The following is a 14,139-nucleotide window of genomic DNA, read 5'->3' as shown; positions in this document are numbered from 1 at the left end:
TATGGATTTCATTACTGGCTTACCAAATACTAAATCTAACCATGACATGATTTGGACAATTGTAGATAGATTTAGTAAGCAAGCATATTTCATTGCATGTAAGAAAACTTTAACAGCATCACAAGCAGCACAGTTATTTTTAAAAACTGTTTTTACTAACCATGGATTGCCGAAAGTGATTATTTCAGATAGAGATTCTAGATTTTGTAATAATTTTTGGATTACACTGTTTGCAAATCTAGGCACAAAGATTGATTTCTCATCTGCATTTCATCCAGAAACAAATGGACAAACAGAAGCCACAAATAGCACCATTCTAGATCTCTTACGTGCATACACTATCTCTAAACCTCAGACATGGGATACTCATTTACATTTATTACAGTTTGCATATAACAATACACCGCACACATCTACAAAGAAAGCACCTTTTGAAGTTATTTATGGATATAGATTATCTACACCTGTTGCCTCTTTGTCTAATAGAATACAAAGTGCCGATGATATTGCTGTTATGCATAACACTATTTTTGATGAGGTCAAGGATATGATTGCTAAAGCCCAACAATCATATACCAAACAAGCCAACAAGAAAAGACAAGCCATGAATTTCAAAGTTGATGATTATGTTTGGCTTAGAATAGAAAAGCGTAGACTGCAAAGTGTAGATAGACATCCAGTTGTCAAATTAGCTCCTAGATTCTACGGACCATTTAGAATCATTCATAAGATTAATGACAATGCATTCAAGTTAGAACTGCCATCCCATTGGAAAATTCATAATACATTTCATATTAGTTTATTGAGACCATTTAGAGGACAATTACCTATCCACCCTGTCTATGAAAACCCACCTTTACTAGAAGAAGAGATTAAAATACTTGAACCAGAAGCCATTATAGACATTGACTACATGACCACTAGAACTGGCCGAAGGTATTCTAGATATCTAGTAAAATTTAAGAACCATCCTGTAGAGGAAGCACAATGGATGCACGTTAGAGACTTAAATGCTTTCCCCACTCTGTTAGCTCCACATTGAGCTAATAGCAATTGAGGTCAATTGCTATCCCACCCCGGGGGTATGATGCCAGGAGGTATATTCCACGGTGGATTCCGTGAGGTTTTACGGTGGATTCCATAAACTCAGATGACCGGGGCTCATACGCAAAGAGGATTCTTTGTGCGAGAAGTTGATGGGGACGCCTGTCCTTTTCGGGCGTTTCATTAATTTAGTGTGTACATGGGTGATTCCATAGCGGGTGATTCCGCAAAATGCATATTAAATTAATAAACGTTTATGAGTTTAGAGTGCGCACTCGTAATAAATTAAGGTTAGGATTTATTTCTAACCAGTTGATTTATTTATGTAGCTGAAGACTGCTAGGTATTCACTTTTGTCGGTTTAATTGTGTTATTTTACTAACGATTGTGAATGCTTCAGTTGATGTGTAGAGATAGCAGCAGTGGCGGAGGAAAGCATTGGAGTCTAGCGGGTATTCGACATTTGGACTATATTTTGATAGGCGCCACGCCTATATTTTGTTATGTCTATTGAGACATTGATTATCGATTATTATTTTGTATGCGCTTATGCGCCCAGATATGTTATTTCTATTTGGACATTGAGATTGGGCGTGCTAGACACTATGGGCACCGTCCATTAGCTTTATTTTACTATTTTTGTAGAAAGCAAACTCAAAAGCTAAAAGCTTGTCATATTTTTGTAATGGGGCTATTATTGAGCATGAAGATTGGAAATATACATAAAATACATGCTTTGTGAAGTGCTCACACAAGGCATGGGGGAGATTGAACCCAATTTGTCTCTTGCCTCATGTCGTGCTTGCTTTTACATGGGTTTTTGTGGTAAAAAGTAGAGTACTTTGTTCTTGGGGACCTTCCGGGATTCACCACGTGAGCTATCTGTGACCGATTTGCGCACCAACTCCAGCTCTGTCACTGTATAGTTCCGTTCCCTATCAGTAACTTTTCGGCTTGCGTAATAGATCGGTTGATCCAACTTCGAGGAGCCCTTCTGGCAGAGGACAGCACCTAAGCCTTCAATGGATGCATCCGTGTGTACATGGAACTCTTTCGTCCAATCAGGAGGTTGCAGAATGGGTGCCTCTATCGGACACTGCTTCAGAGTGTGGAAGGCTTTGTCACATTCTTCTGTCCAAGTAGACTCTGCATCTTTCCTCAGAAGCTTGTGCAAGGAAGTTGCCTTTGTCGCAAAATGGGCTATGAACCTTCTGTAGTAACCCACATGGCCTAGGAATCCCCTCAACTATTTGAGGTTGGTGGGTGCTGTTAGAGCTGCAATCTTTTCGATCTTTGCAGGGTCTGTTGATATCCCTTGTGCAGAGACAATGTGGCCCAACAGAACTCCAGAAGAGACCCCAAAGATGCATTTGTCAGGGTTGAGGGAAATCCCATACTCCCGGCATCGGTCAAAGCATTGTTCCAGGTGTTCCCAATGTTCACGGATCAAACTATAGACACAGAAGTCATCCAAATATACTTCAATGAAGTCGTGCAGATGATTTTGAAATGCGGCCATCATGACTCGTTGGAAAGTAGTAGGGGCATTGTAGAGTCCAAATGGCATCACTCGGTAAGCATAGGTCCCCCATTCTGTGGTGAAGGTTGTTTTGGATTGGTCTTCTTCTGCAATCTGCACTTGATTGTATCCATTGAATCCATCCAGAAGGGAATAAAGCTCATGTCCTGCCACTGTGTCCAACAGTTGGTCTGTGAAAGGGATAGGAAAGTGATCCTTCTTTGTCTTGGAATTAAGCTTTCGAAAATCCACACATATTCACAATTTGCCATTCTTCTTGGGTACAACCACGATGGGTGAAACCCATTCACTATTTGCCAGTGGATAGATGAACTCGGCTTCCAGAAGCTTCAGCAGCTCTGCTTTCACCAATGTGGAATAATTCGGGTTCATTCGCCTCTGTCGTTGCCGTACTGGCTTGGCATCAGGCTCCAAGTCAATATGATGTTGACATATTGTGGGATCAATCCCCTTTAGGTCTTTGTAAGACCATGCAAACACGTCCAAATTTTCTTTCAACAAGTTGTACAAGGTTGACAACTCCTCTTCTGGGAGACTGCTACCCACCTTCAAGTGGCGTTCAGTGCCATCTGCATCCACAAAGGTTAACTGCCCTTCACCTTCTACTTCACGGATGAAGGTCCCACGGACTGCTTCTGGATACAGATCCGACTCCTTCAAGGGAGTAGTATCCTCTTCTGATGTCCCACTAGAACCAACTTCTTCTTTTGGTGGAGACTTAGGTTGCTCCTTAAGATGTTGGAATGGGATAAGAGCCGTTTCGGGTTTGGTTTCAAGATTAATTATCTCTTGACTTGAAGACTCCTCTTCTGAAGATGACACATCCAGGAACGTCACATAACAAGGACCCTTTGATGCCTGTTGGGTTTGTGGGACTGGTGCTAGTTGGCACGGTGCATCATCATCATCTTTCTTCGGCAAGGATGGGTTAGGACGGCAGGAGCCACTCTTGAAAGACGGCTTGTTCTTCTTAATCCATCCCTTATAAAAGTTTTGCATATGAGAAGATCCATTTACTAGACCAAATGGTACCATTACCATTCTGTCCCATAGCATGAGGTCGTCTGTTTCTGATGCTTCTGGAACTTCTTCTTCAAATATATCCTCTTCAGGTGGGATAGACCCTTCCATTTCACTTTCATAATCTTCTTCGTCCATATCATATCCATCCTCTTCCGTCTCTGTCTCTGCTTCTGCTTCTGCTTCTGCTTATGTCTTTGTCTCTATAGGAGCTCTGTAACAGAAGAACAAATTCTCTGTTTCCTCTCCTGCCTCTGTCTTTGGCTCTGCTTCTGCTTCTGCTTCTGCTTTTGTCTCTGTCTCTGTAGGAGCTCTGTAACAGAAGAACATATTCTCTGTTTCCTCTCTTGCCTCTGTCTCTGGCTCTGCTATGGCCATGTAACAGGGAGAGCAGTACATCCATGCTTCTATCTCACTGTCAGAAGTGATTTCAGAAGTCATTTCTGGTTCAGGCAGGAAGTATTCACCCATTGATAACGGCGTTGCATCTTTTGGAAGTCGGCTTACAGTATCCACCGTTAAGGAATGTGCCACTGTTTTCTTGGGAAGGATCTATTTGACAGCATCTTCGTCTGTTGATGTTCCATCCGTAACCTCATTAGGGGAGTCAGAAGATAATTCCAAGGAGGTGGATCCATGTCCTTTTTGAGAACCATACAGTTTTAGCACCACTTTGTTGGGTCCTCTACCCAAGGTCAAGGTTCCTTTGAACCAATCTGTCCTTGCTCTGGCTTCAAAAAGCCATGGTCTGCCTAGTAATAGAGGATAAGATGTACCATAAGAGTTTGGCTTCACCACCAGATAGGTTAGCCAATAATCTTTTCCAGCCACTGTAGTCTTCACATATGGGAGAATGCCCAAAGGCTTGATTCTACTCTGATCCGCCAGTCTGATGAGCCATTGGGTTGGTTGCACACCTTGTAAGCATAGATCCTTCATTGTCACATCCGTCATAATGTTCACTGATGAACCACCATCAATCAGTGCATTTGCAATGAAGCAGCCTTCTATCCACATGCCAGTCTCTGGGGTACCCGGATCTAGGAAAGCATTAGTCACATCCACTTCTTTTACAGGCTCTGGAGCCTTGTTGGGCTTTGTTGCTGTTGAGGGAGCAATCCTTAAACCACATCGTCTTGTCAGTATACTTTTGAACCTTTTCCGGCAACTGGGAGACAACATCAATAATTGTCGGAATGTGAGGTTTGGTCTAAAGGTATCTAGATCTCTGACCAGATCGTATTCCTTAATAGGATCCACTGGCTTCTCTAACCGATTAGGGAATGGGGCAACACCCATTTTCATTTCCCCTCTTTCTTCCAACAGAGGAATCATGGGAACTTCTTCTGCTACTTGCGGCGCTTCCTCCTCTTCTGTATCCTGGACCTCTGGTCCTGTCTCTGTAACTGTCTCTGTAACTCTTTGTGGCACTGTAGTGCTCTGTATGGCACTGTGAGGCTCTGTTCTGTTCTGTTCTTCTGGTGGAAGACTGAACTTCACTGTTCTGGCAGGAGGGTTATTTTCTTTCTGGATAAGTGGTTCCTTCTGCTTTGCACGCGTGATGGCAGCAACTTCCAATTCCACTAAATTGGAGGTAGGCTCTTGGGCCTTGGCTGGACTATCAGTAGCACTGTTTTTCACTGGGGCTGGGCTTGGACAATCTTTTGCAGTGTGGCCTTCTCCTTTGCATCGACTACATAAGGGCTTGTAATCCACTGACCTTCGAGGATTTGGACAATTTGGTGAGATGTGTCCCTTTTCTCCGCATCTGTAACATTCCACTTCTGATCTCTGACCACCGCCAGACTATCTTCCTCTGTAACTCTGAGAAGGAAATCTTCTAGGTCCGAAATTAGGACCAAACTCTCTAGGCTTGGGTCCAATATCTTGTGTTGTCATTTTGGATTCCAGCAAGTTGAATCTTGCGTCTTCTTCCTTCCTTCTCCTATCATGCATCTCCTTCAGAGAGCAAATGCCCTCTGTATGGTTCTTCCGCAAACAGTAGGAACAGAAGGCCCCAGGAATAGTTGGTTTTCGTGTACATTTAGTGGCTAAATGGCCTGCTTGATGACACTTACCACACCAAGTGTTTGACCGCATCACATCTCTTTCTGCTCCTGCAACATTGGATATGCTAGCGGTATTCACTTTCAACGTCTGTAGTTGCTCTGTAATCACATCCATCAACTCCTTTTTGATGTTTGCAACTGAGTTGGATAAATAATCCTTCAAGCTTTCACCTCCTGAGGCACTGGCAGGAGGGTTTTGAGGAGTCTCTGTAATCACTGCATAAACGGGTTGGGTTGGTACAGAGGGGTCTCTATTCTGGTTCTGATTCAGAGCTCCTGTTTGAACTGTTGGTTGTTGGCTCCAGTTGGTAGGATTCCACTGTTGCTGCTGATTTGACATTGAGGAAATTGGTTGGGACCATTGTTGTTGTGGCTGAACCATCATTTGAGGCATGGATTGTGGCCACTGTGGATTTGGTGCACTGCACTGTGATACCGGGGGCATCTGTTGGTAGGGATAGGGAACAGTCCCTGGAACTGCATTTGGTGGGTATATCATTCCTGGCATCAGAGGAGGTAGGACTCCTCTTCCTGTATTCATCGCTAATCGAGCTTCCACTTCATCGTACAGTCTTGCACCTTCTGTTGCAGCTTGCAGTGTGGCTGGTCTTTGCAGCTCCACAAACTTACGGACTTCTGGTTGTAATCCTCTGAGAAAGACCCCCTTCTGAATGCCATAATCTAGATTATGGTTAGTCCATCTCTTTAGGATGGATTCCATTCGTGAGACAAAGGCTTCTACTCTTTCTCCAGAGGACTGACTTAGGTTCATAAATTCCTCTCGCATCCGCTCTTCAAAACCTTCACGCTTGAATTTAGTGAGGAAGGCCAACTTCAGGTCGTCCCATGTGCCAAAAGTTCCTGCTGCTTGTCTCTCATACCACTGAAACGCCGCGCCCTTGAAAGTGGCGGGGAATATTGCTAACCAATGCTCAGGGGTTCTGGCATTGTTAGCCACACACGCTACCATAAACTCTGCTACATGAAGATCGGGGTCTTCATTGTACTCTCCCTTAAAAACTGGCAATGGGACTACATTCGCTGGTCTGTCATCAATATTTCCAGGACGGATCTGGCTTGGAAGTGGACCTCCAGCAGGAGGAGGAAGGGCTTGATGTGCCATTGGGACTTCTGTAAAGAGTTCCGCAAGGGCGTCAAAGGCGGCTTCTGCTGCTAGCTTGTTCTCAGCCTTGATTTTTACTTTCTCTCTTCTCACGTACCTCTGGACTCGTTCTAACGCTTGCCTTTTTATTGCGTCATTCATCAGGGGTGTGGCTCCACTATGTTGTTAGTGCTCCACAGAGGGTTAACAGAAGACTTTAGTCTCTGGAGGACTCTCTTGCCAACATTTCTTCTACTTCTTTCTTTTCAACGTCCCTGAATTCTGCTTTCATGCCACTGCACAGAGGAAGGTATTCGGTTCTGAAGGTGTCAAAATGCATACGTCTGGGCATTGTGGTGGTGCCATCATCATAGTAATGCTAGCTTCTGATGGTTTCAACAGTGTATGTTGTGAAAAACACACTGTCTACCAACTTTCAGTGGGTTGCTAATTGAACAAACAGAAGATTATCAGTACACCAAGCATCCCATGTATCTTGTTGTTGAGCGTCCACGAACAAATTCCAACTCTTTTCCTTCTTGTCTTTGTGAACCTCTACAGACCAAGACTCCTGAAGCTTCTTCACAATCTCCCACTTGATGTTATCTGGAAACTTCTCAATGAATGCCAAATCTTCCATGGATGGTCATTCTCTCTATTTCTGCTCTTCAATTTGTCCCCAAATAGTTTGCCACCAAGATACAAGTTTCTGCTACTTCAACAGAAAGAGGAAACTGTCCACCACATAGAGCATGCATCATGGTGGTGATGTGTTTCCGCCATTGTGGGATGAACTTCTTGTGGAAAGTGGCTTTGATTATGAGAAACTCCAACTCTTCAGTGGAAGAAGGAACTTTACAAACATCCATTGAATTCTTCTCTTCTTGGCAATGCCATTTCCTTCATTTTCAGCCTCTTCTGATGCTTGTTGATGGCAAGCTTCCCCAGCTGCGCACCAAAAACATGGAGCCCCGAGAGGAACACCAAGTAAAAGGGAATTCTCTTGCAAGAAAATCTATCTTGTAACATCAACAAGCTTGTTTATCATGTTTCATAAGATCACAATGAAGAAAAGAACACCAGGCACAACAAATCTTCATGTAGCATCATGTAGATCTCCCACGGTTTTTAATAGAATCAACCATATTCTTCAACATCTTCACAAAATCCATCAATAAAACAAAGAAAGCAAAGAAGTACACCATCTTTGAATGGAAATACATCACATAGTATTCATCTTCAATATCTTCATAGTCTTCTCTCTCAATCTCTCATATACAATCACTCTGTTTGAGTAGAATTGGCTATCTCTGGCTCTCTCTCTCTCTCTCCCTCGATAATACATCATATCCTCACTACAATCTCTCAAAAATAACTCTCAATAATCCTTCTTTGGTCGTGGATACCTCTCCCAAGAGGTATGTCTGATATGAAGAGTCACCAGAGCCACTACAGTGTCCTTTCATAGCTCACTACTATCACTTCACTCTAGTCTTCACTTGAGTCTTTAGCAGCTACTTCTTCCACTTCTTTCAGCTCTTTTGCACTTGTATTCACCTCTTTCCAAGGCTAGAAAACTTTCCCAAAGTCACACATACATTCCACAAAACACTTACAGAAGCATACAGAACAGTCTACAGAACAGTACCAGAATAGCTACAGTACAGAACAGAACAAAAGCAGAAGCTCTACAGAAGACCTACAGAAGGTTTCAGAAGATCATCAAAACCTCATAACTCATTCTCAAACCATTCCAAACTCTCACAAACCATTCAATAAGCTTTCAAAATATCTCATTCTTCATCAATCAATACTCCATCCCTCCTTACAGAAGACAATCAGAACAAAACAGACCAAAACAGAGCAAAACAGAAGGTATACAGAACCAATCAGAACATCACAGAACCACCAACAAACATCATGATCTTCCAAAACACAATCATTACCATCTAAAACACTCTCAAACCACTTGTAAATCAATCAATCATCTCATAAAATCAACCATTCAGCTCTCAAAAACAACAAAAATCAGCCAAAAAACAAGTCATTTGAACACTCAACAAGGAGGAGGAGGAGGAGGAGGAGGAGGAGGAGGAGAGCTCCTCACCACGGCCATCGCTGCCTCCTACAGTCATGTGTGGAGAAGAGGGAGAACTACACAAGGGAGAAAGAAGGGCTTCTACAAAGAGGAGGAAAAAAAAAAACATTGTTGTGCCTTTGAGGTAGGTACATTGTCTCTTCTTGCTTTGTTTTTGTGTTTTTTTTTGTTTTTTTGTTTTTCTTTGTAATGAGATGCACTAAAAGAAAGAGAGAAAGAGAGGAAAGGTAACAAAGAAAGAGAGGAAGAGAAAAACAAGATATGAAGGAAGGAAGAGGAAGAGAGAAAGAGAGAGAGAGAAAGTGGGAAAGGGTAACAAAGACAGAGATGAAGAGAGAAACGAGATATGAAGGGAGGGAGAGAGGAGAATGTGTAAGAGAAAAAATGAGGGAAGGAGAGAAACAAAGAGAGAGAGAAAGAGAGGAAGACAGAGAGGGGGAGAGAAAGAGAGATGGAGAGAGAAGGAAGAGGTAGAACAAAAAGGATGAGGTAAAGAGAGGAAGGAGAGTGAAAAGAAAAGAGGGAGAGGGGGAGAAAAAGGGATGAAAAGAGGGAGAAAAAGAGAGATAGAGAGAACAACAAATAGAGAGTAAGAGAGAGGGGGAGAGAAATACAGAAACAATGAGAGAATTAGAGAGAATGAAATGATTGAAAAATAAAGGAGGAGGGAAAGAGAGGCACAAAGAGAGGTGGGGAGAGAGGGTCTTTCAATGTCATTGTTTTATAAGTTTTTCATTTTCTATCTTTGTTTTTGATTGTAACGAGATGCGTTGAGTGAGAGTGGAGCGGGAAAGAGAGAAAGAAATAGAGAGATGAAGGGACGGAAAGAAAAAGAGAGAATAAGTGAGAGTGGGGAGGGAAGATAGGGGAGAGAAGAAATAATAAGAGAGAGAGATAGGGGGAGAGAGAAACAAGAAGGATGAAGGGAGGCAAATAAAAAAAGGGAAAGAGAGAGAAAGAGAAGTGGGGAGAGAAATAACAAGGAGAATAGACAAAAATAGATAAAGACAAAGATAAGAGGAGAGAAAATGAATGGAGAGAAGCAGAGAGATGGTAGAGAGAGAGAAAAAATGGGAGAGAGGAGGGAGGCAAACAAAGAAAGGGAAAGGGAGAGAAATAGGTGTGGGGAGAGAAATAAAGAGTGTAAAGAGAAATTAAGGAATCATCCAAAGAAACACAGAGATGGTAGAGTGAGATAAACAATGAGAGAGAGAAGCAATAAGATGAAAGGAGGTAAACAAAGAAAGGGAAAGAGAGAGAGAAAGGGGAGTGGGGAGAGAAATAAAGAGGGGAGAGAGAAAAGGAATGGTGGAAAATATAAGAATGGAAATCGAGAAAAATAAGTAGAGATCAAAATGGAGGAAGATCATCAATGAGAGGAACAAAAACATATTGTTTGATGTGATATAAACCAAATGGAGAATGATGATGGTTGTGATGTCCAAGATCACAAGATGTATCTTAATGAGCATGTCCCATGTCCTTGCACTCTATGCGAGCTGGCAATGAGATGAAACTGTCACTTGTCCATAGAATACATACGATGCTTTAGCGAGTTTCAATCGGAGATCATTGACCAAGTGATCTCAGACTTTGAGCAAACAGTAAGAAAAGTGTGTATCAATCATGCTTTACATTCACAAAGTAATTGAACATCATATACAAAAATATTAGATATACTCTGGAAATTTGTATAGAGAGGTGATACTCATCCCAAGGAATACAACTATTGCGGCCTGTTAAAATATTTCTTGGGCATGTGATGGATGGAGTGCTTGAGATGATACCCCAAATGGAGGGCACACCAATTGGAGGACTACACCCTCAATACCAAAGGAGACAGTGGGCCTTTTAGACCTTCCTCCAATCTTGAAGCCTAAGATAGAGGCAATGCTCAATGCATTACTAACCATGGATGGTGAGCCATCTGATCCATTGAGAGAGGAAGCATCCATATCATTGTATGATGGGTGTCGAGTATCTCACCTAAAGATGCTACTTGCACTCCTAAGTGTATAGAGGTTAAGTCATGCGAGTGCGACCAAGTTGTTCAAGTACATTCTACGCTCCGTAGATTTTTTTAACTCTATTATAAAAACACTTCTTGTACTCTTCAAGGCTTCTTCTAAAAATTTTTAGGTTGCTAAAGTATCATATATTACCACTTGGAAACATGATCCCTGAGTCTCGTGATGATGTAGGATTGGTGTTACGAAAGCTCGACATGGACTACAATAGTATCCATGCATGTATCAACGATTATGTGCTATTTCGAGGAGACTACAGGACTATGGAGACATGTCCAAAGTGTGTTTTTCATAGGTATCGACAGGACTTGCAAGGGTAAACTATCCATTAGAAGGTTCTTAGGCACTTTTCACTTATACTGTGTATATATCTTATGTTTCGTATGTTGGGCATGGTGAGCTTGACAATGTGGCATATGCAGAATAAATCCATAGATGGAGTCCAATAAATATCAGCAGATTCACATGCATGGAGTCACATTGATCCCACCTTTCTAGGCTTTGTATGAGAGCCAAGGAATCTTCAGCTCAGTCTCCGCTCAGCTTCTTACAATGTATGGACTATAGTCCTTGTTACTACAACATACTGCCATGGCTTTCTACAAAGAAAGGACACATGATTCTTAGCTTGCTCATTCCTGGATACTATAAAGTCAAGAACATGGATGCCTATCTCCATCCATTAGTTGACAAGCTCAAGATTTTGTGGAAGGAGGGGGTCACTATGAAAGACATAAATAAGCACGATGGTTGATGGTCCACTAATATACAAGCCATTCTCATGTGGACCATGCGTGACTTTTTGAGATTCTAGGAGTGCTCAAGTAAGTAGGCTTTTGTTCTCATTGGTGATATCTAACATAGCTTGTTCAATTTGTATTGACTAGATAGAGGTGTTGTGACAAGTTTGGTTACCTTAGGTTATGATGTTTCATGTCCATTGTGTGGACTTTCAAAGGTCACGGACCATGAAGAAGATGGTATATCAAGGACATGCTGCCTTTTGCCAAGGGTCATGAATGTAGGGAAGGTTTTCTTGGATGATCGCCAACACGAATGAATACCCAAAGCTAGTATGAGTTGAAAATGGTGCACAAGGAGTCACATCCAAGCGGAATGTGATGGTTCTCAAATTTCCATGAGTTGCCGTATTGGACTCACTTACACATCAACCATTCGTTGGATTCCATGCATATTTTCAAGAATATGGGTAGATTATTATGTGAATATATCATAGGAAAGAGAGACATTGTAGGGGAATGAGTGGATTTGAAGGAGCTAGGTAAGATGGAGGTGGTTTGGCCACAATATAGCACTGTCAGGTCACTTACAACTACCTCCTGCTCCTTGGGTCTTGTCCACTAAAAAAGAGTGCAATGTGAAGAAAATTATCAGGTCTAGCCACACCCTGAAGGGTATGATGCATTCCCTTAGGTCTTGTTTTTCTATAGAAGACCAATTATCAGGGTTGAAATCCATGATTGGCATAAGATATGTCAGGTTTTTCCTAACCTTGATTGCACATAGCCCAATATTTCATTATTTAGTGTCTAATCGATGTTTGTAATGATTCTCCATTTCTGACCCCCTCTCTATATATTTCTCTCTCCCTCTCTCTCTATTTTCTCTTCCTTTGTTTATTTTTTAAATCTATCTTCTCCTCCCTTCTCTATTTCTCTCCCAAAATTTCTCTCCCTCCCTCTCTTTATTTCTTTCTCCCTCCCTCCCTTCCTCTCCCTATTCCTATCTCTCCCTCTCTTTGTTTCTCTCCCTCTCCCTCTCTCCCTCTCCCTCTCTCTCTCTCTCTCTCTCTCTCTCTCTCTCTCTCTCTCTCTATGCATTTCTTCATAAACAAAAAGAAAAAGAAAAGCAAAGAAAATAGAAAAACAAAGAGAGAAGAGAGAATACTCTTAGCTCAAAGCTTGAGAAGAATCCCTTTGTGCTTCTCTCTATCTTCTTCTCCTTCATGAGTTCCCTCTTCTCCTTTGTACTTGTCTCCTCCCTTTTTGTGGATGGAAGTGGCGGTGACAATGGTCTCTCTCTCTCTCTCTCTCTCTCTCTCTCTCTCTCTCTCTCTCTCTCTCTCTCTCTCTCTGTGTGTGTGTGTGTGTGTGTGTGTGTGTGTGTGTGTGTGTGTGTGTCTCTGTGCATCTCTTCATGTAGAAAAATAAAGAGACAAGCAAAGAAAAGAGAAGAATAAGCAAAGAAGAGAGAATGCACTTACCTCAAAGTTGGAAGAAGAATCCCTTCATGATTCCCTCTTTCTTCTTCTCCTTTACGGATTCCCTCCTCCTTTATACCTTTCTCCTCCCTCCTTATGGATGATGGTAGTGGTGGTGGTGGCCTCTCTCTCTCTCAAAACCTCCCTTGATTTGAGCTCTCTCCCTCTCTCTTTTTCTCTCTTGCTCTTGCTTGTTTACAAACTTGCAAAATGCCATGCTTAGGTTTCAGCACTTTTTCCCCCCCTCTAAATGCCATCGCTATTTCTGTTGCTATATGCATTGCTATTTACAAATAGAAACACTAATAACGATACATGTAGCGACACAAATAGTGATACCACCTAATCAAGTCTAAAACTGCCGTTGCTATGGTAATACTGTCTAATTGCATAAGAAATGACCATTGCTATGCTTCCATATCCTTGTAGTGAAATTTTGATTATGTATATGAATCCTCCACATCAAAGCACCAAGTGCGGTGCTAATTCGATATACAACATGAATAAAACATATACAAGCAATATAATAGTTATAGAAGAACATATACAAGCAATATAATAGTTATAGAAGAACATCAAGAAGAAGTAGGCTTTGACATCATGTGGAGCTAACAAGCTACTAGAAGAGGAAATGATGTGACAAAGAAAGGGAGTGTGAGGGGTGCTGCATAGGAGGAGAAGGAAGGACAAGAGAGTTGAATGAAGGTATGGATGGAGAAGGTCATGGAGTGGCCTAAGAAAGAAAGGGACAACGTGTAATTTGCAAAATCAATGGTGACTTCATGTATGGACTTCAAGGGCCTAAAAGAGAGGACAAAAAGTTATTGAATCATATCAAGGTTGCTACTAATAGGAGATAAGGTTCCAAGCTATAGAGTCAATAGGAGAAATGTAGAAAAAGAAATTCCAGCAACAATAAATATGCTATGAGCTTTAGAGTAGGGATGTTCTTCCAAAAATGGGGCTCCTTTTTGGGGGGAATGGACTATGATATTAGGGAAGGACTTCTAATTGAATG

Source organism: Lygodium microphyllum, chromosome 29 (assembly GCF_053477565.2).
Source record: "Lygodium microphyllum isolate KBCC chromosome 29, Lygodium_microphyllum_v1.1.10, whole genome shotgun sequence".
NCBI classification, from domain to species: Eukaryota; Viridiplantae; Streptophyta; class Polypodiopsida; order Schizaeales; family Lygodiaceae; genus Lygodium; species Lygodium microphyllum.
This window is presented reverse-complemented; position numbering follows the sequence as displayed.